This window comes from Streptopelia decaocto, assembly GCF_964273445.1.
Source record: "Streptopelia decaocto genome assembly, chromosome: 1".
NCBI classification, from domain to species: Eukaryota; Metazoa; Chordata; class Aves; order Columbiformes; family Columbidae; genus Streptopelia; species Streptopelia decaocto.
The window spans coordinates 35431388-35459065 of NC_138663.1; positions in this window are offsets into that span (position 1 = coordinate 35431388).

The following is a 27678-nucleotide window of genomic DNA, read 5'->3' on the forward strand; positions in this document are numbered from 1 at the left end:
TCACAGCTGAATCAGCCCTGCAATTGCAAGTTTCATTATAGAAGGAGCTAAAGAATCTAGTGTAGACAGCTCGGCCTTTTAGAAGTCTAAGCCTAGATGAGATGAAGTTCACTCATGGAGTCCTTCACTTACCCAGCAAAAGTATATTAAACAGCTGCGATCTTCTCTTCCTGTCACATGTTTATGACACTACCTCTTTCCTGGTAGGACCAGCAACAATGAACTGCAAACCTATGCCGTCTATTCAGATGTATTTGTTTCAGACCATTCTGTTCACTTTATTCTTCCTCTGCCATACACAGAGTTCTCCACTGAGATTATTCTTGATGGAATACCCTGAGGCACTGCCTTTGGAAACTGAACACCCCACTGAGATTTAGAGGCGAATCTATTCCTTAACACCATTTTCCAGGATATCTGAAGTCCTGACATATCCTTAAAAGGTATTCTATGTTTGCTAGCTTTCCTCTATCGCTGTAAGGAGCAGAAATGACATTTCACTCAGTGAAAGCTGTGATTTCATTATTCCAAGAGCTGGAGCTGTGCAGATTTCAATCTGTGTAAGATCAGAGAACTGCTAAAATTTCTCCAGTTTTTCCTGTCCTCCTTAGAGTCAGAAAAACATGGTTTAAATAAAAGAACACATAATACATAGCCTTACATATTTTACAGCTTTTAAAAGACTTGGAATAAGAAATTTGCTTTTCTAATCAGAATTTAACTCCTGTTGCTTTAAAATTCCTCACTAATTATCTATTCCAATGAGGGTATTTTACAAGTATCAAGAGTTTTGGTTTTACCTGGTAACCAGAGGGCAGCTCGTTGTCTGAGGTTTTGGTATTATTTAGCAGGATTTTAGTTTTTATTCTTAATAGGTATGGCAAACATTTTATCCTGCTGCTACTATTTTGTAGCATATTTAATCGCCAAGTTCACAAGAAATCGACCCACTGCTCTTCCCAAGCAGATGGTGGAAGTTGTTTTTAAAACTGTAGTGAGACTTCTTTTCCAAAATGCTTGCATAGTTTATGAAGTCTAATCACTGTTCAGTATACACACAGAAGATCAGCTCATGAGCATGTACACAGTTGGGGGCCAAATATGCAAAGTGTTGAGCATTCTAGCCTAGAACTAGGCACTGGGACAACTTGTTTTATCTAAAACTCAGTCCTTGTTCCAGTATCTGTGGAACTAGGACTATACCCTGAGAACCTGGGATACATGAGGTCTTAATAAACATTGGTGTCCATTTTGGACTTTATTATTTTCTCTTTCATTATACATATCTTTACTTCTTAGTTTTAAACATGGGTAATTTATAGCAATATAAGTGAGAAATGTCTTCAATAAAAACTCATTTTAAAATGAATTCTGCTTTAAATGCCAAGCTGAATCTATGTGTGCTGCAAAATGAAGAGTGTCTTGAAACAATGCTGTAAAAAGTAAAGAATTTACATAAACTCTTTTTTTGTAGCTTGGCAAATGAGAAATATGAAAAAGCACAGCAGGTGACATAAATCCCAGTATCTCCCAATAATGTCAGAAGTGCAAATCTGGACATCTGGACCTGGATCCAAACACCGTGCCTTGCCAATCATTAATAACTGTAAAGTAATATTTTAGAATAACTTATGTGGGAATAATAATAATAATAATAATAATAATAATAATAATAATAATAATAATAAAGGCAATAGAACCACCTCTTGCCAATCCACATACAGCACAGGAATACTACTAGAGACATGACCTGGAGCACCCAGTCTGCCCTGACCTGACCTCAGAGCTCTGTCCCCCAGCAGAGTGAGCTCCTGCCACCCCACCATGGCATGGGCAGCCCTCAGCCAAGGCCGCACCAGCAGCTACAGCCCACGAGGTGTGCACTGCTGGAAAAGAACCGCTAGAAGCAAAGTGCCCTGGTAACAGCCTCCTAAACCTCCCCTTACCTCAAAGGACCTGGCCCATATATTTTATAAGAGAAAGTATTAAACATAATTGTTTCACATAAATATAACCTTGTTCACACAGAAGCCTTATATAAAAGTCCATTGGCTGTTAACAAATCACTGTTATTCTCAGTGAGTTTGCAATATTTTTGAGGCTGTCAATCCATGGCTTTTTCAGTGCGCTTAGCACAGTACTAACTGTAACAGCTGATGCCCAGGGAAATAAACAAGAGCTATAACAAATAGTGTCCCAGTAACAGGAAATCCTACCAAGAACTGAACCATCAAATTAACAGGTCGCTGATATTAATTGGGATCTTTGAATATTGCAATATGTTATTCATTTGTACAGTGAAAGTCTGATTCCTTAAATAGTTACACAAAGACTAGGAGAGAATAAATATAATGGATTAATGAATAATTTCAGAGAATGAATAGTATGTATTATGTTATGGGAAGATAATGATGTGCTATTAAATAGATTGACTATTATGCTTCCTAAATTTCAATAATGTAGTTAAGAGCAAATAGGGCAAAAAGGAGTGAAAGAAATGTAAGGTTCTGATTTAAAATGTGTGCCTAAGGACCTTATGTGTATACTCCTTCACAATTTAATCTGATTAACAAAAAGTAATAATTTTCTGCTCAGTGCTACATGTGGAAAAAAGTTTTCCTCTTATATAAGGTTTTGTATAACCTGCTTTTCAGCCTCAAGATAGCTAACAAGTTAGTTATTAGAGAGTCTGCATAATTTCATTACACAAAGTAGGGCTTATCACACGTTTCACATCTAGACTGTATTGTAAAAAAATTGTATCCAGTCATTGCTGATTTTGACTGACTGGAACTAAACATGGTGGGAATAAAATGCACTTTCTTTCCCAAATGCAAGAAGAAAGGACGTTCTCATTAAAATGATTTGCTGATATGACTTTAAACAATTTATTTAATCTTCACCTTTTTTATGTAAATATCCTTCAACGGAGAATTTTAAAAGTATAGTTTGAAATAGATTTTGTAAAGTATAATGAGATGCTCTGTCAGATGGGAAGGCAAATGAAAAGTGCAATTCACACTGTTATAGCAGCTTCGCCACCACGGAGCTACTAATCTTTTGCACAATGCTCACAGTAGAATGTACTCCAGTCTCTGTAGGGCACGTGATTATAGACTTGCAGGGAGGCTGAGATTTAAATTATTCATCAATACGGATTTCCTTTTGCAGAAAAATTAGTGTGCCACATAAATAGCAAAACTGGTAATTCTTGGCCTTTTGCAAATTAACTGCCTGGTAATAGCATCAGTTATTACCGGTTAGTTTCCCTAGCAGTTACAACAGCAATATTCTGTCAAACAAAAAGCTGTATGAAAATAATGCTAAAGACAGAACATCCGCACAGCCAATTAAATGTTCAGAATGCATTAGATCTTGTAAATGTAAACAGCCGTGCACAAGCCTGTCAGGAGATCTGACGAATGCCAGGTTACGGCCACAACCTCTATGTCCAGAGAAGAAAGCCATCTTAGCTATGGCATGTTTTTACATACGAACATCCAGAGGGAATAGGAGATCAAAATAATTTGCCTGAAAAAAACGACTTGCAATCTTCAAAACTGTCAGGTATGGATTTCAAGTGAAGTGATACATGCTTTCACCTGCTTGTTAACCACAGAACAATACAGGCCCATTATTTACAAAGTCAAACTCTGTTGTCATCTAAACAATATTATTAAAGTTGTGCACAAGTGGCACCTGCCTCTGTTGGGCAGCAGAGGATGGCAGCGTTTGTGACACGCTGGCTCTGCAGCCCTCCAGCGCAGCAATACCAGAGGTTGGTTTCTTCTACATTTGGGGGAACTGCCACAGAATTTCTAACCTATGAGATGGATTTTAATAACCAGTTCCTTGAAGCTTCATGGAAGATATTGACTGGGCACAAATTACGCACATGCCTAAAATTTGGCCATTACTACAAAACAGGCAGAGCAAATCAGTGAAAGGATTGTAGTGATTCCTTCCAAAGTGCTGTGGCAGATGCACGCGACCCACCCCCAGCAGAACCCTAAATCACACCCCTGTGACAATCACCCAGAATGGTTCTTTGGATTTGTGCTGGCTCAAAAAATTGTAACCTACAAAAAATATACAAAATTAAAGGCTTCATAAAAAAATAATTTTGGCAGTTAAATCAAAAAAAAGCAAATATTCTTGATTTTAATACGTAATTGAATTCATTGCTTATGCTTTAAGAATGAAACATTCAAAAAAAACTAGTATCAAAGAGGAAATTATCCACCTCAGCAAAACCTAAGTGAAATGCCAACATTAAAATTAGAGGCAAAAAGAATCAAAGACACTACCTAAATAATTAAATGAAAAAAAATACATGCAGGTTGATACCGGGCCAAAATAGACCATCAGCAGTTCAAAATGTGAAACCTTTACCTCTGCAACCTGAACAAGAAACAAAAACACATCTTCTGCCTAGACTCAACTGTCCTCCAGTTACATGGAAATTGAAGCTGTCTGTGGTATGACACAACATGGAAATTAGTCTGTTACATGAGACTTCAGTTCAAAACTCAGTTCACAGTTTTGAGAATTCGTGTGACAATACTTTGTTCTCACAGGGCAAACTGCATTTGCATTTTCAGTATTTTCCTTTCAATATCACCATAGCACTGTGATGGAGCTATAATGGATGTGGACCAGTCCTATGTCTGACCAATAAATCCAAACATTTCAGTTAGTCTTGATCATTCTTTCCTGGACAGCCAAAAACACTACATCGAAAAAGCTTAGGGAACACAGTCCATTCTCTCCAGAAATGCAGTTAGAGCTAGTCAGCCTCATCTTCTGCCCTCTGAGGGACACACAGAGAACACACAGGTCAGCCAGGACTCTTCTCCATTTCCCATGGCTGTCAGTGAAGCCAGTCTGGCACAAAATGCTTTCTTTTTATTTCCCACAATAATGATCACAATGCAAATGCCTGCAGCTCAAAGAGATTTGTCTATAGGAGCTGAAAATATAATTTGGGACACAAACCAGACACTCCTAGAGAGAGGACTCAGTCCCTTACATATTGTTTTTCTTAAATGTTGACAGTTTTTTTATTTTGCAAAGATATTCAGCAAATCATTAGATATACTAAAGAAAAATGTATTTTACTGCATTAGAATAAGCTTGATCTTATTCACTGAACTAGTAAACATCACTGATTCTACCTTGACAAAGTCCATGAGGAGTGAGATGGCACCACCAGGAAGCTCTACAGACTAAGACACTCCTTCCAGGAATATAGACCTGAATCTAATCCAATAAGAAAAAAACGTTGCAATATTCTTTCCAGTTTTTAGGCCAGATGACATTATGATTTAAAAACACAGCAGGTTTCATTATCTGGAAGGGGTTCATTTGGTACTATGAACAATGCTTTTTTTTTTTCAAGAACAGTATTAAACTAATCTATCTTCCATCTTACACAGAGACAGAAGCAAGGCAAAATAGAACCCACATAGAAATCAGTCCGGGTTCCTAGATATTTTATCACAATTCGTAACACTGACAGATGCAGGTGAAGTTTTTATTTCACTTAAGTTATTGGAAATTTTGATTCCGAAATTATTATTAGGAAAATCCAATTGAAAATAAGGTTCATGGAAATCTCTTTCACATAATCTACTTTTATAAAAATCCTATTCAGATTAATCTAACTACTTGCTCATGGATACAGCAGGTATATTTGACTTCTCATGGACAAATCCCCACATAGTGGTGGTGACTTGAAGCATTCCTACTGCATGCTGCCCTCCCTCCAGCCTCTTATCCCTACCTTGCTTGCAATTTGTAGATTAGATATCCTTCCAGAAGAGCTCCAGAATGCCAAAGCTTTGGCACTTGTAAGGATAAAATAATGAAATATTTTTTTTTTAAATACAGTTGGTTCTAAACATAATTTCCCCTTTTAAATGTCATGTATTTCCAAATATGTATCTTGGTGATGATTCCTATAATTTAAAAGCAATAGAGTGAAAACCTTGCTCTGCTGAAGCAGCACTAAAAAAATATAATTACCTTGCCTGTAGCCTCATTTGTCTATCTGGAACTAGCAATCTCAGTGCTGGGAAAAGACCTGTACATTGTATGTTATGGAGCAGCCAGACTAAATAGAACTCCATGCCACTGCAGCTGGACTGCCTCTCTTACTCAAGTTAGTTCATTTAGAAAGAGATGAAGTACCTCTACATTGCACAGCTAAGACTGAAGGCCAAGTCCCTTGGTAACTCTAAAGAGACTCCAAGCACAGAGGAAATTCCTTGCAGATAAAATACAGCTGTCAGATTATAAACTTTCCAGTTTTTCTAGTCCCTTCCTTTCCTCAAAGGGAGAAGAGGGCTGAGCCAGGATAATTACATTGTCCTTTCAGCATAATTACCCAGCTTTGTCACTGCTTCACACATAATTAAGTATTAATATTACCCTATAAGTAAACAATATGTACATGATGTCTCTGCAATGTGCATGAAAGCATTACCTTATATACACTCCATCCGTTGGAGTAAAATTGTAAAACGCATGCTGAATCTGAACCTACACTGTGCTGTCAGATATTTTTGGTTAAAACAAATTTGTTTGCTCTTTAGTACAATGAGCCATTAAAAAACTAATTTGCACAATGCTAAAAGGATACATTATTGAAGGGATTCATATGCAATGAACAATGTGTCTAATAACCTGAATCATCACAGAAAACAAGATATTGGACTCAAGAATGCTGTTCGGAAACATCATTACATGTGTGTCAGGACTGTAAAACTGTCTGTGGTGGCTTAGCCCTGGCCAGCAGCTCAGCCCCCACAGTCATTCACTCACCCTCAGTAGGATGGGAAAGACAATCAGAAAGGTAAAAGGGAGAAAACTCATGGGTTGAGATAAAGATCGTTTAATCGGTAAAGCAAAAGCTGTGCATGCAAGCAAAGCAAAACAAGGAATTCATTCACTGTTCCCATGGGCAGGCAGGTTTTCAGTCATCTCCAGGAAAACCGGGTTCCATCACGCGTAATGGTTCCTTGGGAAGACAAACATCATAACTCCAAACGTCCCCCCTTCCTTATTCTTCCCTCAGCTTTTATTGCTGAGCATTACATCATATAGTATGGAATATCCCTTTGGTCTGCTGGGGTCAGCTGTCCCAGCTTTGTCGCTTCCCAACTTCTTGTGCACCCTCAGCCTACTTGCTCATGGTGCAGCAGGAGAAGCCCAAAAGCCCTGACACTCTATTGATCCTGTTCAGCAATAACTAAAACATCCCTGTTTTATCAACACTGTTTTAATAACAAATCTGTAACACAGCAACTTACAAACAAGCTATGAAGAAAATTATCACTATCCCAGCCAAAACCAGTACACTTCCGAAGAAGAGTGGCACTATGGTACATGTTCTTTGCATGAGTGCTGATAACTGCACAGGGTGGGGTGCACAAACATATTGAGAATGAAGTCCTCCACATAGACAATGAGGTCCTTCACGTTCATTTGTGAACTTTGAGACAAGTCAGCTTTAGAACTGTTCTGTATTGAAAAATCACCAGCAGAGGATAGAGTTCACATAGAATGTTTCCCTCATAGAGCAGCCAGCAGCACAGGGACTCACTGGGTCTTATGTTGTACCAAGATCATTAAAAATAATAACTATAAATGCCTTGTTTTCCATAACTTAGTTTCATCACTTTCAGAAACTGTCTCTGTGCTTGCCTTTCAAAATATCTTATAGCATTGAGTTTTAGAATTTACTTATCAGCTGTGGGAAAAAGCACTTCAATTTCTCTGTCTTAAACTGTTAAATTAAGTTGGTGCTTCTTAGTTGTAGTGAAACAAGAAAGAATGTTAATTTATGAAGTTCTACATATTTTCACATTTCTTCACAGCTGTGTCTTCCAAAGGAAGGAGTCCTAATTTATTTTGTGTTTTCTAGTAGCACAGCTGCTCCGTGCCTCTGGTCCATATTTGGTTAAATTCCCTGTACTCTTTCTAGTTCTGCTACACCGTTCTGTGACAGAGTGAATGAATCTTGCATGTAGCATTCCAACAATCTTTTGCAACATGTAATTGTAGTTTAATGAAGTTCTGGTGTTTGTTTTCAAAACCTTACCTCTAAATTTTCAACATCTACTTCTCCATTTCAGTGTTCGGCTTTGAGGTGACATTCTGTATGAAATATCTGCTGTGATTCTAATATTGCTAAATGATAATAGTAATGGTAATCTTGAGGTCATTATTCTGTATGCGTAGTTAAGACCATTTCCTCTGCACGCATCACTTGGTATTTATTGACATTGAATTTCATTTGCCATTTTATTACCCAGTAACTCAATATTGTACCATCGGAATCTCATCACAGGCTGTTTTAAACACTAAGCATTACTTTGTTTTGTCTGCAAACTTTGTCACTACAATACTCATCTCATTTTCTGAATAATTTATGAGTTTTTGAAATTCAAATTTATGAATATGCTGAACAGCACAGGATCAGCACAAACTTCTGCAGAATTTTATTTGTAACTACACTCTATTATAAGAAAAAACACTCATTTCTAACTAGCAATCTTTTAATAATGTGGTCTTTGTTGGAGAAATTTGTCATAACCTCTTTCACAGTTCTAACTACATTATATCATCTAGATCATCCTTATCCCACGTTTACTGACACATTCAAAGAACTCTAGATTTTTGGCGCTTATTGCATATATTTATCTATGTGTCCAAGAATTCTACTCTTTACAATAATGCCTGTCAAATCGCTTAATGCAAATGTGAAGAGTTCTTGGGATGCAATTCACAGAATTATCCCGAGACCCCATTTTAAACACTGGCATCACATTCTCCACCTTCTACTCATCAAAAATGGTAGGTTGCATATTACTATTAGTAGCTTGACAACTTTATGTTTAAGTTCTTTTGAACATTTGGATTAAAGCAATTAGATTATGGTGATTTGTTACTATTCAGTTTATTGACTTGGTCCAAATCGTTTTTTATTGACACTTTAATTTGAGACAGTTTCTCAGATTTATCATCCATAAACAATGACTCTGGAGTAGGTATTTTCCTGACCTTCTCTGTAGTGAACATAAATGCACAAAATTAATTCAGATTTTCTGCACAATGGCCTTATTACACTCTGTGACTTTGATTATCTATCTCCCTAGCTATCTCTGAGATTCTCTGGCAGACCTCCCAGTTCTGATATGTGCGGGGGGTGAGGGGTATTTTTTAGGTTTCCATTAGCAAGTTGGCCCTCAAAATGTTTTTGGTTTGTTTCATTGCAATTTTACATTTAAACTGCCAAGCTTACACTTATTTCTGCCTTCCTCATTTGGGCATGACATGCATGTCTATGAGTTCTAACAGCTTCTCTCTCTTTGCTATTTAACATGTTTTCAGTATTTTGGAAGTATTTTCCAATTAGTACTTAAGTTTATAGTTTGTTTAAATGCATCAAGGTTAACTGCAAGCCTTTTTGTCCTGGTTGCTGCTCCCTTCAGTTAGCTTCTTTACACTTCATCTTTCTTACAATCCATCTTTTTAATGTAAAAATGTACAGGGGAACTTTTTAGGTCTTTCTATACAACATATTTGGAGTAAACTGAAATTTCTACACCTTATTGTGTATTGTGTGCTGGTCAAACCGCAACTAATCACATACAATAGTGAAGGGGTAGGCAAATGAAATGGAGGTGTAGGTTTATACTATGAACACCACTTGTCAAACTGTCTTCCAGAGGTTGAGTAAAATATAAAATTTTACATGCACTTCATTGGTTCCTAGTATGTGCTATCATCATGTCACACTTGGAGGAGAGGAGTCTCCCTTTCAAGAACACAAGAGATGATAATCATTATACAGATTGTGCTGTGAAGGTCAAGATAACTACTATGCAGATATATAGACAGATAGACAGATAACTTTTTTTCAGTCCAGAAATACTGGTCCACTCTAAGTTGACAAGTGAACTTGGAATCACAAGAAAATGTTTCATCTTGTTTTCTTCATAGTCATAAGACATAACAACGGGAGAAGAGGCATATATGTCAGATCAAATATTCATGTGACTCAATATCCTGTCTCTGGCAATGGTGAATAATGATACCAAAGGAATAGTATAAAATAAAGCATGTAATGGTAATTCTCTGATAAAGTCTCCCTACTTATAGAAATCTTCAGCATAAGGCTGGTCAAATGTCTTTTTCAGGTTGAAGTACACTGGCATAGGAAGTAACTCTTCATGTATTTAAAGAAGTCATTACGCACCTTTCATAAGGCACATCTTTATCTTTTCTAATTCTTCCATATGGTTTTCAGGACTAGAACCCTAGAAGTGTACAAATTACTAAGTATGAAGACAGACCAGAGATTTGTACAATGCCATAATGATGTTGCCTGCTTTGTTCTCCCTTCCTAGCAATTCTTTTCATTTTATGTGCTGCCTTTGTGCACTGTTGAATCATTGGCTATTTCAAGGCACTGAGCTGACTTTTCCATAGAATGATCTATTATAATTCCAAGATTTCTTCCTTGAGTGGAAATAACTCATTCAGAGCCCATCATTATGTATGTAAAGTTAGATTTTTCTCCCAATGTGCATCACTATACATTATCAACAATGAATTTCATCTGGCATTTTATCACACAGTCCCTCTGTATTGTGAAATCTTTTGCAACACTCCTCGGTTAATTTCCATGTTCACTTCACTGAATAGATTAATATCAGTACACTTTGTCACCTTGCTATTCACCTCTTTTTCCAGATCACTTAGGAACATCTTGAACAGACAGGCTTAGCACAGATTCTTCTGGACTCCACCAGTGATTTTTCCCTACTGAAAAAATTATATATTTTTTTTGCTACCATTTAACCATTTATTAGTCTAAGAGAAGACCTTTCCTCATGTCACTGCCGCTTAATTTTTTACTGACTTTGATGAACAATCATCTTCCTAGAAACCTCTCTACAGAATGCAACTGAGAAATAATTTGCAAATCTTTTCTGTTATTTTGGTGAAAGCAAATTTATTTGTGAATTTGAATTTCATTTTCTGATTATTTTGACCAAATGAATTTTTCCATAGAATTACATAATTTCATTAAATATCTTTAACTATAGTTTTCATTTCTGTATTCTTCTTGCTTATTTTGCTGCCTCAGAATAATATTCTGGTACAGTTTTGTGCATTGTGGCATTTGGACATTTAAAGAATTCAAAATAGAGGATCAAATAATCCTCTTTGATTTCATTATGTGCTAATAAGCATAATAATTTTCAGTTACTATTTTCCTATGCCTAGGTAGAAATCTTTCGTCAGTTAGACATTTTCTGTTTCTTTCTTATGATGGCCAAGTAACACAACTACTTGGAAGTAAATGGCTGAACCACACTGGCCAATAGCTCAGCTGGCCAAATATGACAAAAATTACTTTTGGATGATTTTGCACCCTAGGAATTCAGTTCAATAGTATTACACCACCTTTTTTGGGGGGGGTGAAAATTTTCTAAGTAAGGCTTTCTTGTAATATTCAAGGAAAGTAGAAGCTACATTATGCATCCAAGGATAAAGAGATATCCCTAATAGTATTTGCTCTGGAATTTCTCCAGAGACCTCTTTGAAAGCTCTCTGTTCTTCGTTTTGCAAGGAGCTTAACTTTAAGTAGCTAAGTGGTTCTATTCCATTAAGTCTTTCAAAAAAATGCTTCACAGGAATGAACTTTTTATGAATTGGGCCAAGCAGTGGAGTAAATAAAAAGCAAAACATGGGATTTGCTTACATGGCAGCGGATGCAGTTTCTCAGTGTTTTCAGTTGCTAAATATTAAAATGACGACGGTCCATATATTATCATATTTTATAAGTCATTTACTGGTGAGATTATAGATCATAGTTGAGACAATTTTTTTAAACTTTACCAAAGACAAAAGCAGGGAATGGTCAAATCGCAGGACATCTACTAGTACCAGAACAAGACCAAAGAATGCAGAACAGCTTACGAGCTTTAGGTTTAACCAAGTTCTAAACCCAGCAATGCTCATGGCACTGGCCTCTATGCAATGGGAAGCATATCAGGGATTTTTTTTTTCCCAGGATATCATTCTGAGCTACAATTTACTGGAGAAAGCACCAAGTCAGCAGAGGATGGCAAGGATTCAAATACCAACAGGAATCCAAAAAGCCAAAAGGTATCATGAAGAAAGCAAATCACCTTCATTACACGAGAATCCAAGAGGATGCTGGAATTGTAAAATGATGGCATATGCATTCAGCACAGCAGCTCAAGGAATCACAGCCAGCAATTATTCCCCTCTGGACTCATATTACTATAAACCTCCTCGTGTGTGGTGGATGCTGCTACACTGGGTGTAAGTAGTCTGTACAAGTTCTAACATTCTTGTTATCTGCTAAAAAATGGTGATCGTGTTATAGAGGAAATCTGTCATGAACTATTGGTTTAGTGGTTAATTAGCTATATGCTAATCTTGGAAAACATATCATTAATAGGTCTGACTCTTCCCGAGCACACAATGTCATGCCTACTTCTTGCATTACATACTCATAATGCTGGTTCATCGCAGTGCTACTAACCAGTTTCCAAACTAACTCTCCACAATGAGAACATCACTCCTTCAACACCCATCAAAAAGACCATTTACTACTTATCTCAAAATTTTGGTTTCTCAAAGCAGTGACATGCTTTATCTTTCTTCTTCTTCAAAATGAGGTACAATAAACCTTAGCAAGAAATAAATGTTTTCTGAAATGCAGGAAAATGTACCTTTAGTAATCTGCTGAAAAGATCAGAAGCACAGGTCTATGTTAGCACCTATAACTTAAATGTTCACTAGTCCTATACCTTCAGGATGTTTTATGCTAATATTTTAATTCAGTACAATTCAAATATTTATAAGATTATGCTGGCACATTATGAACATGAACTCCATAACACTAAAGGATTTATATCAAGAGATTTAGCTGAACTTTCTAGGACCATTATTCTTCTAGAGTTTTAAAAACTTAGTTTTTCCATTTTGTACTAGCCAGATGATTTGTACATCTTGTGCTTTCATGTTTACCCTTTCAAGATTGCCAAACAGATACCAAATACGGATGATCTGTAAATGTAATACTTCTTTGTGCTTTTGCTTTTCAGATAAGCAGCTGAAGAAGGGTGGCAACTGTAGTGCTGCATTATATAAACAAGATATAAACACGATTTGTAAAACCGGATGCAGAGATTTCTCTATTTCAGTCACTGAAGCATCACAAAGGATAGATTAATTGGTCATATAACTTTATGTTTCTGCTTGATCACAGCATTATAGTCCTAATCAATAAACAAATTCAGCTCAGTCAGCTTGCCCTCTTGTCCTCTTCGCAACGATGCAAAAATCTAACTTCAGCAGTTGCTGCAAGGCAGTTTCTTCACAGCGAACTCAGGACTTTCAGCAACAGAAATTTTTCTATAGTGCTTGAATCACTATAGGGCAAACTAACCTTCTCATTCAGTCCAGAACAGATAGTCTTTCCCATTACTAAGTTGAAAGAACTGTTCTGGTTAATGACATCAGCATCTGAGCTTCCCTTTGCTTTCCTAGGGAGGTGCCTTCTTTGCTTCCATACCACAAGGATTAGCTACACATTGTGCGAAATATGAAACACTGGAAGAGTGTTTGCACAGTTTTCTCAATATAAAAACAAACCATGCACCTCAGGGTACTGGGAAAAGAAAAAAAAAAAGGCAATATCTCACATCAACAAGGTTTACAAGGGTATAGACAGTGGAAGCAAAAGGTGTATACTAAAAAACATAAGATGGAGGAAAAACATATAGTGACATGGAGGGGAACAAAGAGCAAACTTGCCTCCTTTCTGTTTCTCATGCTTTCCACAGAAACTGCAGCAAAGTATTAAAAAGCCAGAAGTCCAAAGACATGGCACCTAAACTCCCAGTATCTGTCCAGTTTCAGGAGAAGAAAGAGCAAAAAAAAAGAAAAGGAATGAAAAGAGGTGAATTCAAATTCCCAAAGAAACAAGGGTAGACGGTAGACTATGCTAAAGCATGAAGCGGTGAGGATGGCAGGGACAGGGTCTCAGGGATGAGGAAGTAAATGAGGTAATGCAATAAGGGAAATACTAACAGGGTAGTCTCCAACGCAAATGATTCCATGATTCTATATGAATCATATGAATATGAATTGTACAAACACAGAATAGTGTGAGTTGGAAGGGACCCACAAGGATCATCGAGTCCAACTCCTGTCCCTACATATGACAACCCCACAGTTCACACCATGTGTCTGAGGGCATTGTCCAGTCTCTTCTTGAACAGTCAGGCTTGGGGCCGTGACACCTCCCTGTGGAGTCTGTTCCAGTGCTCCACCAGGGCCAGTCAAGCACAGAGCGCAGGCAACTCCTTGCTGTGAGATGAAAGTCTTCAGCCCCCTGAGTCCTATTCTGTCTCTGCGTGTCTGACTGCTAGTTGCAAACTTTTTTAGTAGATATTTGTTGTTTAAGTTGTTTCCTTGTTGTCACATTTTTTCTTGCTATTCTAATTCAGTACATTTGCATATGTTCCTAAGGAAATAAAAGTAGTATCATTTCTACTTTTTGTTTAAATTTTTTTTAAAGAATAAGAATCTAACACAACTTGCATAAAATCTCTTAGAAGTACCATAAAAAAAATCTCCAATAAGGAAAATACAATCCGATATTAAACAATTTTCATGTAAAAATAATTTAAAGATATGTGAAATGTCCCTTGATTTTTTTTTCATGAAATATTCCTGAGTACAGCAAAAGAAATTACACAAAACATTCTAAAAATAGACAAAGTTTTCAGTGGGAAGATGAGCTCCTATCTCAAGCTATGCAACATCTCATGATCATTTTTCATTCTTTTTCAAGTCCTGTAAAGGGTAAAGGAAATAGTAAGGATACAGCCATTAAGTGTCAGCTATGCGAATTCCTATTCTATCATTGTGTTCTTACCTAAATATTACAGTGAAAACTGATCAATTTATGCTATAGTCCATGAAGCACTCAGGAACTCAGTAATCTGAACTGAAATTAAAGAAACTTTACTTAATTTTTTAAAATCATCTTATTTTTTCAAAATGGGAATAGAAAATATCTCTGCTGAGATATCCTTAGAGATTATAATTTTGCATCAATATCTCACTGGTCACTTTTAAGTCTTGGAAATCTCCAAATATTATTTCTCACATTGCACTAAGGCTTTCTCTGCACTGCCAGATATTTTGCAGCACACATCAGAGAGCCATAATTCCAGGAACTATTGTTCAGTAAACTCTATCTTTGTCAAGAGATAGCACCATTTCCCTTTACAGTCTCCCAAATGTGCAGTTGCTCAGGATGCAGGTAACAGTTAAACAACCCTCTTCTTCAATCCAGTTATGTACCAAGAGAGCCTCTCAGTTAGGATAGTGAAAGGTCAGCTGAGTCTCCCAAGACAGCAGCAATAATCACACCATTTCAGTGTTCACCAAGCAAAGAACTGAATTCCTTAAAAAAAACAAACCAACCAACCAAAAAAACTCACCATATAAAAACAAATATATATATATATATGTATCAAACTACTCACTCTTCTACTGTGATCAGCTGGACTTTGCAGCTCAGTGGAAAATTATTTCTTTCTGTTAACAAAATAAAATGTCTGGGGCAGAAGCAAAGAGAAATATGGATTTTATCAGCAGCTACTGTAACTCTGCAATCCCACGTTCTCAAATCTACAAATACCTGAGCCAGTGTCTGTGTACTGGGTTCTCTGCCAGTATATATATACAGCCATCCCAGGAGCTTAAACAGTCTATCTACCTGTACTTTAACTGCTGCCTACAGAGTAATATGAATGGTAGCAATTCTAGACAGTTTTACCACATACTACTAAATAGTTTAAGAGCTCTCATAGTGGTATATGGCTTCATGCTGAGCTCCATGAATCTCAAAGATGCAGTCTTTGTTACTCTCAAATTTGGAAGCCATTGCTAATCATTCCGGATCTACATTATTGTCACTCACCAGTCCATGCTTGCCTTGGTCTTAAACAAAACTGATCTAACACACACTGTCTTTTAGATACAGTTGTTCTATGTGCTCCTCTTCCACATGCTGTCCCTGCTCTCCATCACTCTGTTGCTGCTTCAGCCACTAAAAGCAGCTGCCAAAACTACCAGAAAAGCTGTTCAATACTGGTAGTAAATATTGTACTTAAGCCATCTGCACATAAACAGCAAATATATCACATAAATAGCTCCATAGTTGCAATAACCATTTGTCTATGCTGACCAGATACAAGCTGACAGTAATGTTTGCTAGCAAAAATATATACTTGGAATAGCAAGAAGTCAACTAAAATTGTGTCATTTGGTCCCAAACTGAAGAATTCCTATAGATTCTTGCAGTTTTCCTGTTTTGCTAAACCTCTGCCATAGCAGGGCACCCAGTAGCAGGGTAAAGAGGCTGAGATAACTTGTTCTGTTCTCTTGCTTTCAGTACACAAATGTATGTAATTATGGAAATTGTATAACCATTTATGAATAATCTATAGAATGAAAGTGGTTCACCAAAAAGTCCTGCAGAACATATAGTGAATTCATTTAGGGAAATAAATTATTCTAAGTCATAAGTTATTTGCCAAATAAATTATTCACTGTGAATTGTTCACCCCCTAGTAATCAAGGCTTAATCTGCTGTTCCTCCAAAGACCAAGTCAGCGGAAGAACGCAAATTAATCTGAAAATTCTAATAACGGTTGATTCATCTCTCTGGCATATGTAACAATGCAACTTGATACTGTTTCCTATTTCCTTATAAAGGCTATATTAATTAATTTTATGAAGATCAAATCTAAAAAGTGGAAATACTCAAATTAAAATAAAAAGCAGAAAGAAGAAAAAGTTCTTCTTTTGCAACAAACAGTAATATTCTGCCTAAGCAGAATTCATTCTGAACAGTTTATGCACTCACTTTTCTGTTGTGGTACTTTAATCCTCTTTGCTCTCTCAGATTGTCATTCAGATCACTTACACAGCTTAAATTCTCCAGGTATTATATTGAACAAGTATTCTTTCTCAATATTTTTAGTGAAGGGACTTGATAGCTGTTTGTTTTAATTTCACTTTCACTTGGAGGTGTAATTTTGGAGGCTGCTGAAAGACATGCAAGAACCAATGTCTGAAGGTAGTTATTCTGTGCCTCTCCAAGCAGAAAGACCCCTGAGGCAATACAATACTTGCTAAAATGCTGCTGAATGCTGCTTACGAAATCATAGCAGAAATACAGTAAATGATTTAAGTATGCCTGTTTAGGCAGACCCTAGCACACCTGTACCCTAAGAACTCCAGGTCACTGTCTGCTTTCCAGCTCTTCCAGATCCTCTTGCTGATACTTTGGATGCATAGGCCTCCTCACGTCTTCCACTTATGTTCTCTCTGGGACCCCACAAACTCATTGCACCACCTTGTCCTCCTCCTGGCTCTGGAATGCTGGCCATCAACACCACCAGGAGGAAGAAAATAATGGCAAGGAACCTTCATTGGCTCACTTCTCTGAGCAAATCACCAGCAGATGTCTTCTGAAAGTGAGGGCCTCTCTCAGACATGCTCTATGTCTTTTTTCCTGAGCCCATTCAATCAACTTTGGAGCCCTTGACCCGTCAACACATTTTTTTTTCCCTTGGGTGTTTCCCATCATCAGTCACTTATTCTTCTTATGTTTGCTCAAGAGATATCTAGGCACATTAAAATGGGAATGGTCAAGCAGTTTGGAAAGGCCATCTCCTCTCTTGACCACATATACCTCAAGCTCCACCCAGTGGATTCCCTAGGGTAGCTGCATGCTGTCTCTTTTCACGTACTGTGAAATTAATTTCCTACCACATAAAAATATTCATGATTTCAACAGCCTTCCTTTCTCATAGACAGGAAAGTAAAGTCCAAAATCTCAAATATTTTGCAACATAAAAATTCCAACAGAAGACACATTTTGGCAAGTCAAAAATATTTCATTTTATAAATTCTCATTCCATTGCTGACATTACTATACAAAGAATACATGTTTCAAAACAATTGTTTCAATTAAGAAAGACTAAAATCTTCATTTGGAAAATGGCAAAGTGTGTTGTTTCCACAATTCTGAAACTTTTTAAAAACAATTTTAAACCAGGAAACTAATCAAAAAGCTATCTCCTATAAGCAGTTTAAGTTCAGTCCCATCAATGTTTTCCAACTAAAAATGGTTTCATCAAAAATTACTCTGATCTACTGTATCTTGTACATTATTGATGATGTTTTGATATCTAAGTCTTCTAACGTGAGTTTTTCACTTCGCTTGTTCAAAAACTTTATATTAAGTGAATTATTTATTTTTCTAATTAAAATGCAGATACTTTTTTCCATCACATGCACAATCCATAAGGCCAGAGTACAGTCATAACTGAGTTTCATAAGCAATATCATTGTCTTTCAGATCATCTATTCTTATTCTGATTTGTATAGCACTTAAGCAACTGTTAGTATTTCTTGCTATGTATTAGAACCCAATGGGAATCTTACATTAGGCTTCTAATTGCATTATTTCTCCACAACAAGGTGATGTTCAAAGAATTCAACATTTTCAAACCTTACCTCTACCACTAAAGGCAGTGAGCTCTATATTGAACAAAATACTGTGAAATAGTGAAAGATTCATTCTTTACTACACATCCCATGTTTGGTGAAATCTTAACAGGTAACATCAGTGCTTTGGAGAACTGAGCTATAAATGAAAACTTAGAACTATAACACATGGTCTCCTAAAAATCAGGTCCTACAAAAGGATCAACTCCAAATACGGACAGTTCAGGGAGTTAGAACCATCCAACGTCAGCTCTTTAGACTGTAAAATCTTGCTAATAGAGTCTGGACAGAATATATGAAGTGTGTGTGTGAACACATCTATGAAAGCACAATAAAGAACAACAGAAAATCTTTCTAACTAAGCAAGTGGCAATTGCAACAAACCCTTTCATTGCTGAAATTTCATTTTGATTAAAATAGAATTTTTGCTGAGATAAGGGTATCTCATTGTTGGTTTATATAATGAATGCTAGGTTTTCTCAAAACAAAGCAAGAGAGGGAGAAATTAAAAATTAACCTACATGGACACCTACAAAATTATGCAACCTTTTGTATAAATAAAATAAATTTAAATTAAAGAAAAAATGTTAAATGTGCAGTGCCACTTGCATTTAACATTATGGATATTGACAAAATCTCTTCCAAATGAAGTTAATTTCAAAAACAGAATGAAAACAATCTGAAGGAAATGCTACTACAGTTCATAGCTAGATATTGCTGGTTGTTTATGAGTTAATCTGGTAAAGTGATCACTGAAAAATCACATCAGTGTCTACACAAGGTTCAATGAACACTGAGATGCAAACTTAAGATTATAAATTTGTTTTTTACCTCTGCTCTGGATGTAGATTTTTAAAATTAGCTAGACATTTGGAACATGAGTAAATAAACTCTATAGTGTAAATCCATGTGATGGCATAACCTGTTTCCTAGGATTGCTGAAAAACATTACTAAATTAAGAGCCCTCAAAATAAATCTAACCTATTACTTGGTTTTCTGAATTTCAGGACAGCAATCTACAAGTGATGAGCTCTTCTTTAATCAAAACCAAAAGGTTTCTGAGCGACAGATTCTATGTAATAAAAAATAAATCCACCTCCTTTCCTAGCCTCTTGTTTCTTCATCCTGGCCTTTAGCGATAGCAGCTGAGGTATCACAAGGATACAGGTGCCAAAGCCTTGTACACACATTTCCCTGCAAAAGAAGGTGCAGTTCGTCACATGGTCCATAACACCTGTGACACAGCTGCAAGGATCTCTCCCAGTGCCTTGCTGACTTCTTTGAGCACCAAAAACCAGTGCCCACTGCGCTATACTGTTTTGCTTCATTTATGACAGAGATAAGTGAGGCCTTGCAGGAGAAAGACCATTCATTCTGCAGTATTACAGACAACCCTTATTTGGTGCCTAATGTTCCATGATCCATAAGCACTAAAGGAACTGCTAAGAAGTATTTGATCAGGTAAAAGGTATACTTTTGAGCTATGGGCATGCAAAAGAACATATTGGGAGAACAAAAATGTTTCATATAATGAATAGAATACAGCACAGTCAGGTAATAAAATAACGGAACAAAAACATAGTCTGACTAGGAGGCAAATTCTTGCATGGAAAAAACACCACCTTCTTTGTGGCAAAGCCACAGAGACAGTCAGTCCAAGGCATGAGAACAGGCGGCCTCTCCTGAAAGTGCTGCTTGACCTGAAGGTTGAAACACTGATACAGGATGCAAGTAAAAAAAAATCATGTCATGTTTTATATTAGTCCATTAGTGCCTGGTTTCCTCTGGATTGTCAATAATCCTCTGAGAAATTGACTTTCACAAAACCAGCCACAGGGTTAATCCCTCAGAAAAGCATGGGTCAGGCAGACTAACAGAATAGGACAAGCCACAGGCAATGGCACTACTGTGTTAAAGCCACACGTGGTGGCCTAGGCAAAAAAAAAAAAGGATATATTAATACAAGCACAGTTTCTTTTTTCCTCCTCCTTCGTCCACTTCCTTTCTCACCAGCAAAGGAAAGGCTATTTTAGTCAGGCAGGGCTGGACAGGACATCAGGACACAGGAGACAGATCTCTAGTGCACCCTCCTGCTAAAAGTAGGGTCACCTATGAGCGCTGACCAGGTTGGTCAGGGCATTATCCAGTTGGGTTTTGATACTCACAAGGACAGAGAACACAACTGCCCTGGGCAGACTCATGGTGCAAAAAAAAAAAAAAAAAAAAAAAAAAAGGTTCTCCTTATATCCAGGCTGCCAGGCAGTACCTCTCCTCTTTCAGCTTATGCCCATTATTTCTTAGTCTCCCAAAATATCTGGCTCCATCTTCTCATTAACCTCCATGTATGTACTGGTAAGCTGTTGTTAGGTCCCCCTGAAGCCACCTTTTCCCTGGGCAGTGAACAAGTCTTGGCCTCTCAGGCTCTCCTTGCACAACAAACGCTCAAGCCTTGACCATCGTGGGCCATCTTTTGAACACTCTCCAGTTTGTGTCTTTCTTTGCAGGGCACAGAACTTGACACAAGGTCTAATGAATGCTGAATAAGGGAGGATCATCCCTTCCCTTGATCTATTGGCTGTGCCCCTGTTTGTGCAGCCCAGGAGGCTGCTGGCCATCTTTGCTGCCAGGGCACAGGGCTGGCCCATGCTCAGCTGCCCACCAGGGCCGCAGAGAGCTGCTCCCCAGTTCATGCCCCCAGCCCGGGCTGCTGCAGGGGTGCTTCATTCCCAGGGGAGCACTGGTCATTTGTCTTCACGGAATTAAAATGGATCTAAACACCTTGCTAAAATTAATAACTGAAACCACCACCAAGAGGAGGAACTGAACATTTTTGCAACAGCTGTCTGCCCCCAAAAAATCACTTGTTTTCAGCAGGGCAAGAGCAGCGGGAGCAGCCACCATGCCTGTTGGACTGGCACTGGCCCTGCTGCACCCACAGTGGAAATACCAATAGAACCAGCTTCCGTTGCCATCCCTGCACCTGCTGGTCCAGGCAAACTAAATATGGGTACAGCCAGCAAGTCAAAGGCTTGCTTAAGGCTATCAAATGAAGTGGCAATGGCAATCTCAATAAGCAGAGTCCAATGAGTAGCTCAGGGAGAAAGCCATCATCTTGTTAGCCCTTAATCTGACAAGAGCAGCACAGAGCTCATCCTGAGAGCTGAACATGATTAACAGTTATTCTGAGGTATATCTGTGTAATCAGGAAATGCTCTGACAACACCACCAGGAGGAGATTAAGGTCTTTGCCTGCAAAATAGGTAAGTCCTCCTTCAGTAAACTCAGTAAGGGAAACACCTATTTTGCAAGCAGGCAAGGGCTGGCTCTGCTCTATGCAGGCTCTATGCAGGCTCTCCAGCCAGAAGCTGTGACAAATCTTTTTAACCAGCCCCATGGAGAAACAGGACTTGTTGGTTCAGTCCTACTGTTACACCCTTCACACACAAACACAGAGCAGCATATGTCTGCTCAGCAAGCAGCAGGTAGGCAGTGGATCCCTCTTGTTTTAATCAAGCCATAGGACCACAGCCCTGTCTCTTCCCTTACTTCCATTGCTCCCTACCAGCACATCCCAAGGCAGCCCAGACCATGGGTGGCAATGTCAACCTGTACACAGCCCCATGAGGCAATGGGACATGAGTGGAATCAGCATAAGGATGCTGCAGTAGCACTGAAACCGAGAAGCTGCCCCTCACCTGTGCAAACCAGTGCCCTGGGGAACTCATCCAACCCAGCTGCCTCAGAAATACAATTTACAGAAGCCTCAGCTGCCTGGCAAGTTTATTTTGTTGCTGCAGCAACCATTTTCTCTAGCTCCACTTGGCCCTGTCACCTCCTGCATCGCCTTTAAAAAGAGGTTTCTCAGTGGGGGGAGTAGGAGAGGGATTTCCTATGGAAATCTGCAGGAGAAAATCTATTTAGATTTATACAAACTGTACAGCTAAAAAGATCCTCAGGCATTTTAAAATAAACAACCACTTGAGTATTCAGCACTGAACCTGGAAGAAACTAGAAAGGATAAGAGAACCAAGGGCAACACAAGCTACAGAATATTTCCCTTTGAGCTTTGTTTTCTCCAAAAGACGATGCCGTGTTCTTTATCACTGCACTACTCCAACAGTCAGTCTCTTTTTTTCTAATATATTGCTGTGCCAGCTGATGAAGCTAGTAACAGATTTCAGTAGCAAAATTTTGCATATGTAGTAAGTTTTACTCACTAAAGGTTGAAACTACACTGTATAACTCCCAACAACTGCAGTATTCATTTAAGGTCTTTAATGATACCAACAAACCAGCCTGTGTTAAAAGCTGTCTTTCATAAAAATTAGGCCATTTGTTGACTTGGCAAATAAGAAAGATTAAGAAAAAATACCCAAATGAGGTGATAAACAATTAATTTCAAAGAACCAATCTTCAATTTAGTAGCTAGCACAATAAAAAGAAATGGTGGTGTAAATATACAAGATGTGATTTAATTGATAAAATGAATCAACCAGAGAAACAAATGTAAAAAATCCAGCATTTTTCAAGTTTAGGTAGAAGATATCCTTTCTGGTTTGTAATGTGGAAACACTATTCCTATTCTATTCCCATTCTACTGAAAAAATGTCACTGATGTCCACTGGAAGTCTGTCAAGACGCAAATATGTAATGAACTCACTTTGCAGAGCACTAATGAGGTTTTTTTGCCCCAGACCTGTACTCAGTAAATGTTCACTATTCTTGTTCATAGTGTAAAAATTGCTTTCTGCTTACCACAAGTACACATAAAATTTAAAGTTAGACCTCTCGAAACTCTGCATTTTCCTGACCTTTCCTCTATTTTACCTTCTCACCCAACAAAATTGTCCTGAACTATTATATTGAATGCAATTACTAAGTGGAATGCAAATTACATGAGAAAGCACCAGAGGAAAGAGCAGAATAGGGTTAAAAAAGGAACAGCCTGTACTAACAACCAAGGACACAGACAACAGCAATGAAGCACTGAGGGTCATGATGTTTCCATTGAGACTGGGGCCTGTGCTCTGCTAAGACCACAGCACAGATGACTCAAGAGTGGAAGACCCTACAGTTTGAAAAAAGGAGGAGGACAGCAAGGTTACAGCACATCAGGTGAGCTGTTCTTCTTCTTATATGCTGAAGAGGAAGATAGGTTACAACTCTAAGATACCTAAAATCGGGAAACATAAACCATATCCAGCAAACTCGCCTAAAATTTATGCTTTAGGAACTCAAAGTCAAGGAGTCTTCTCCCTTGATTGATGTATTTCAGTCAATCTTCCTGATTAATGCTTGTACTTGTAAGGCACTTTTGTCATACCTTAGCCCCCAGATACAACATCTGACCTATGTAGCTCCCACGGAGATACAGCCCCATTCCCTTTTGGATATCCGCAAGCTGCTCGTCCTGGGAATCTGGGTGCTTCCTACAATTGCAGCAGCTGGGCTTTAGGGATGACTGTCCTTTAGTTTGGGAACATCCTGACATTTGAAACCACTCATTGCTCAGGTACCTGCTGCACTGTTTGACAATCCTTCTGAGAAAAAAAAAAAAAAATCCACTTATTAACCTATTAAGCTCAATTTCCCATTATGTAAGTTTAATCCATTCCTCTCATCCTACAACTGTGCATCTCCAGGAAGAGTCTGGCTCTGTCTTTTCTATAGTTATACAGTAATTACCCTTTCTCACAGAGTGCTCTAGGCAGATTCAATTTCTCTCTCCTCAACCTGATTCATCTTGAGTAAATCCAGAACAAAGTTTTAGTATCCCTCCCACTGAGTTATGAACTAGCTGGTACAAGATGCAAAGCCCTCTTCAGTGGGCAAGGTGCTTGTCTTGTAATTAATATTCTGCTTGGTCAATCTGGAGAAGAACTTTCCCTATATTTCAGCATGAATTGCTTCTATCCAGTGAACCTTCTATTTTGCATCAGTCTGTAGTGCAGCAGATAAAAAAATATAAAAATTATTCATGTATGCAATTCATTTACTATTTCTTCACTGAAATCAGACACATGAAAACTAACCATTAGAGGTCACTGCGAGTTTGAGATCACTGTCCCCTCAAGTCTTTGAGGAATAACAGTTTTCTACACAGTAGAAATTCTCATCCTGAACATTTTCTATGGCTTTTTTAAGTTAGACTTGTGGTTGTTCAATTCTTGAAGGTTTTTTCGTTGTGGATTAAATGGGTATTTGGCATGGTAACAGCAGCCTCTGACTGTCAAGGATATCCTGAACATATGTCTTAACAAAGATTGCTCACCAAGGATATGAGGGAAGTTTTAATGTCTACTTAATCCTTGTCTCTTTGTTAAAACTTCAAAGACATAATTAGCGAAAAACAAGGTGGTATTTTTCCTATTTGGACAGATTTTCACTACAAATTTAAGACTTTCATTTCACATAGGCCAAATAAAAGCTCTAAAGTGATAATTCCATTCAGACAGTGCCAACCTAGCCTGGGACATAAATCAATGCCCTAGAGTTGAAAGTCTTCAAATCCTGCTACTATGTCACTAAACAATCCATTCTCACATCCTAAGGATACTTGGGAGTTGTAAATACCAAGGTGATAACACAGCCTAGATTGAAGAACACAGTTTCACACATCCTTTAGTATCCTGTACTGGTCAGCTTATTAAGATTGTCTGCACGTATCAATATAGAAAGAAATGTTTGGCCATCCAACTGCAAAAAGAGTTCACGAAAATTAATGGCAGCTATAAAAATCTCATCACTTTGTTTAGACTGAATCTATTCTTACCATGAGCTTTGGAATGTGACAGTTATATGTACTGTACACAGGATGAAAAATGCACTGTAGTATAACCACAGCTCCATGAAATTTTCCAGGAAAACTTTTTTTGCAGAGCATTCCCTAAACAGAAAACCAACCAATTTGTGAATTCGTGTTGAATAAATCAAAATGTTTTAAACTAGTGTCTGCTTCCATTTTGTAGCTTTTTAAAGACTATTTCACTTCAAAATGTATCTACAAAAATATATCTTCTTTTTAAGTTTAAAACATTCAAAAATCATACTAGTTCCTTTTGTTTCAAAACATAATAATTTTTAATTTTTAGTTCAAAACCACAAAAATTTGGGTTTGTGATTCTTCCAACACATTTTATATGCTCAGTAGCCCTGGTCAACCAAGAACATACCTCTTGCCAAGCACTCCCCATTCCTCTGCGTAGTCTCTATTATCCACCTCCCCATTTCTTCTTTGTTAAAGACCTTCTGCTTTGATAAGCTCAAAGAAACACAGTCATCCAATCAAATAAATTAAATGTAAGGAACATCCACTAATTTGTGGGTCTTGTAAAAAAAATTAAGTGACTGTTTATATTTATGTCATTTATATAATATTTTAAAATATGATTACTAGTAAATTTTTAAAAAAGAAAAAATTGAAGAAAAATTGAAATATTACAAAATCATCCTACAGCTAGAAAGCCAAATCAAATTGACTGTGACAGAAATTAGCCTTATTCTAGTATACAGTACAGCATTTTTGTTTATCAATATAATTAATGATTGCAGTTTGCATTTAAAACAGTTTGCATTTTCAGACCTCGGCTGCAGCAACAGTCACTTGTGTGCTCCTGGCAGGGTTGTCATGTAAGACCTCAGAATTACCTAACAGCCTTTCCAGCTTCCAGCTTGTTCCTCTCCGGTTCTTCAGGTCACGCCAAGAGTGAAACACTCTGCAGGATCACGGAAAGAGCAGCCAGGGCACCTTGTACACAACCTTGTATTGGGACAGCTTTTCTCCCTTTCACACCAGGACCCCCAAACAAGCACAGCAGTTTTGCACATGGAATGGTGCAACTGTGCATGCAAAAGCTACAAGTTTCAACTTTGTTCCACAACCTTTAATATTGCTTGGAGACATTCCCAAACCAGTTAATCAAAATTTATATCTAAATCACTGCCTTTTATATATAAATGACTGCCTTGAATACTTAGAAGAAATCTATCAGGATAATGTCCTAGAAGACATCAAGATAGATAGGACAGGATAAGTATTTTTTGAAAGGTAGAGAAAATGATGAAGTCCTACAGAAAAGAAGTGGATTTCAGTTGTATCAGTGTGTGTTAGTAAATGTGAGAATACTGTTACCGTATTACCTATAAGCTATGAATATGGAAATACATTTTTAACAATGACTGGCATTTCCTTGATCAAGTTCAAGTGTGATATGAACATTCTTAAAGGCAAAATGTGGGCACAACAAAAGAAAAGAAGTTTTGTCCAAGTTTTCAGATACGAAACTCAGATCTCTGATTTTCATATGTTCTTCTGAAAATCTCTCTTCACTTAGAAATTTATCACAATCCAGGAAATTTCTACACCTCTTTTCCACTCTAATATGACCCAAATGTTCAAAAAAAAAAAAAAAAAAAAAAAGTTGTACTATCTTGGATACTTTTTTTAAGATTTCATTTTGACAGCCTTGCATTTAACCCCCATATTAAGCAGCACAAAAGACATGGACTTGGGATGCTCTACAGGAAAATAAATATGATCAAGTAACTATGCTTCTTAAATAATCCCATCACTGATGTTATCTTTTCTACCTCTACATACTCCATTTATTAACTGTTTCCAACATAGCACTATGTCAAAAAAAAAATCTAAGTATATTAGGGAGATTCAAATAGTAATGTATGTCAGAGTCCTGATCATTTGTTACTATGGCTTGGTACATTGCTGTCAGTCAACTTATCCCAGCTGGGGAGCTGACTTTATGTTGTCACTGAGTCAAACAAAAATATTCAAGGACTGAAAGAACAGGAGACTTTTGGAGAATACATTTTAAATTAATTCATTGCACTAAGTTCCTCTTCATGAGAACATTTGCTTGTTCCATTAGTGTGAATCATAGCATGCAGATGGATCAAGCAGCAATCACCACTCTATCACATTCTTATGCATGGAATGATGAAGCTGACTAATGGAAGTTGCCTTTTATTTGCTAAATGTGGAAGTGCTCAGTCAGCATTAACATTTCTTCTTTTTCATGGAGGAA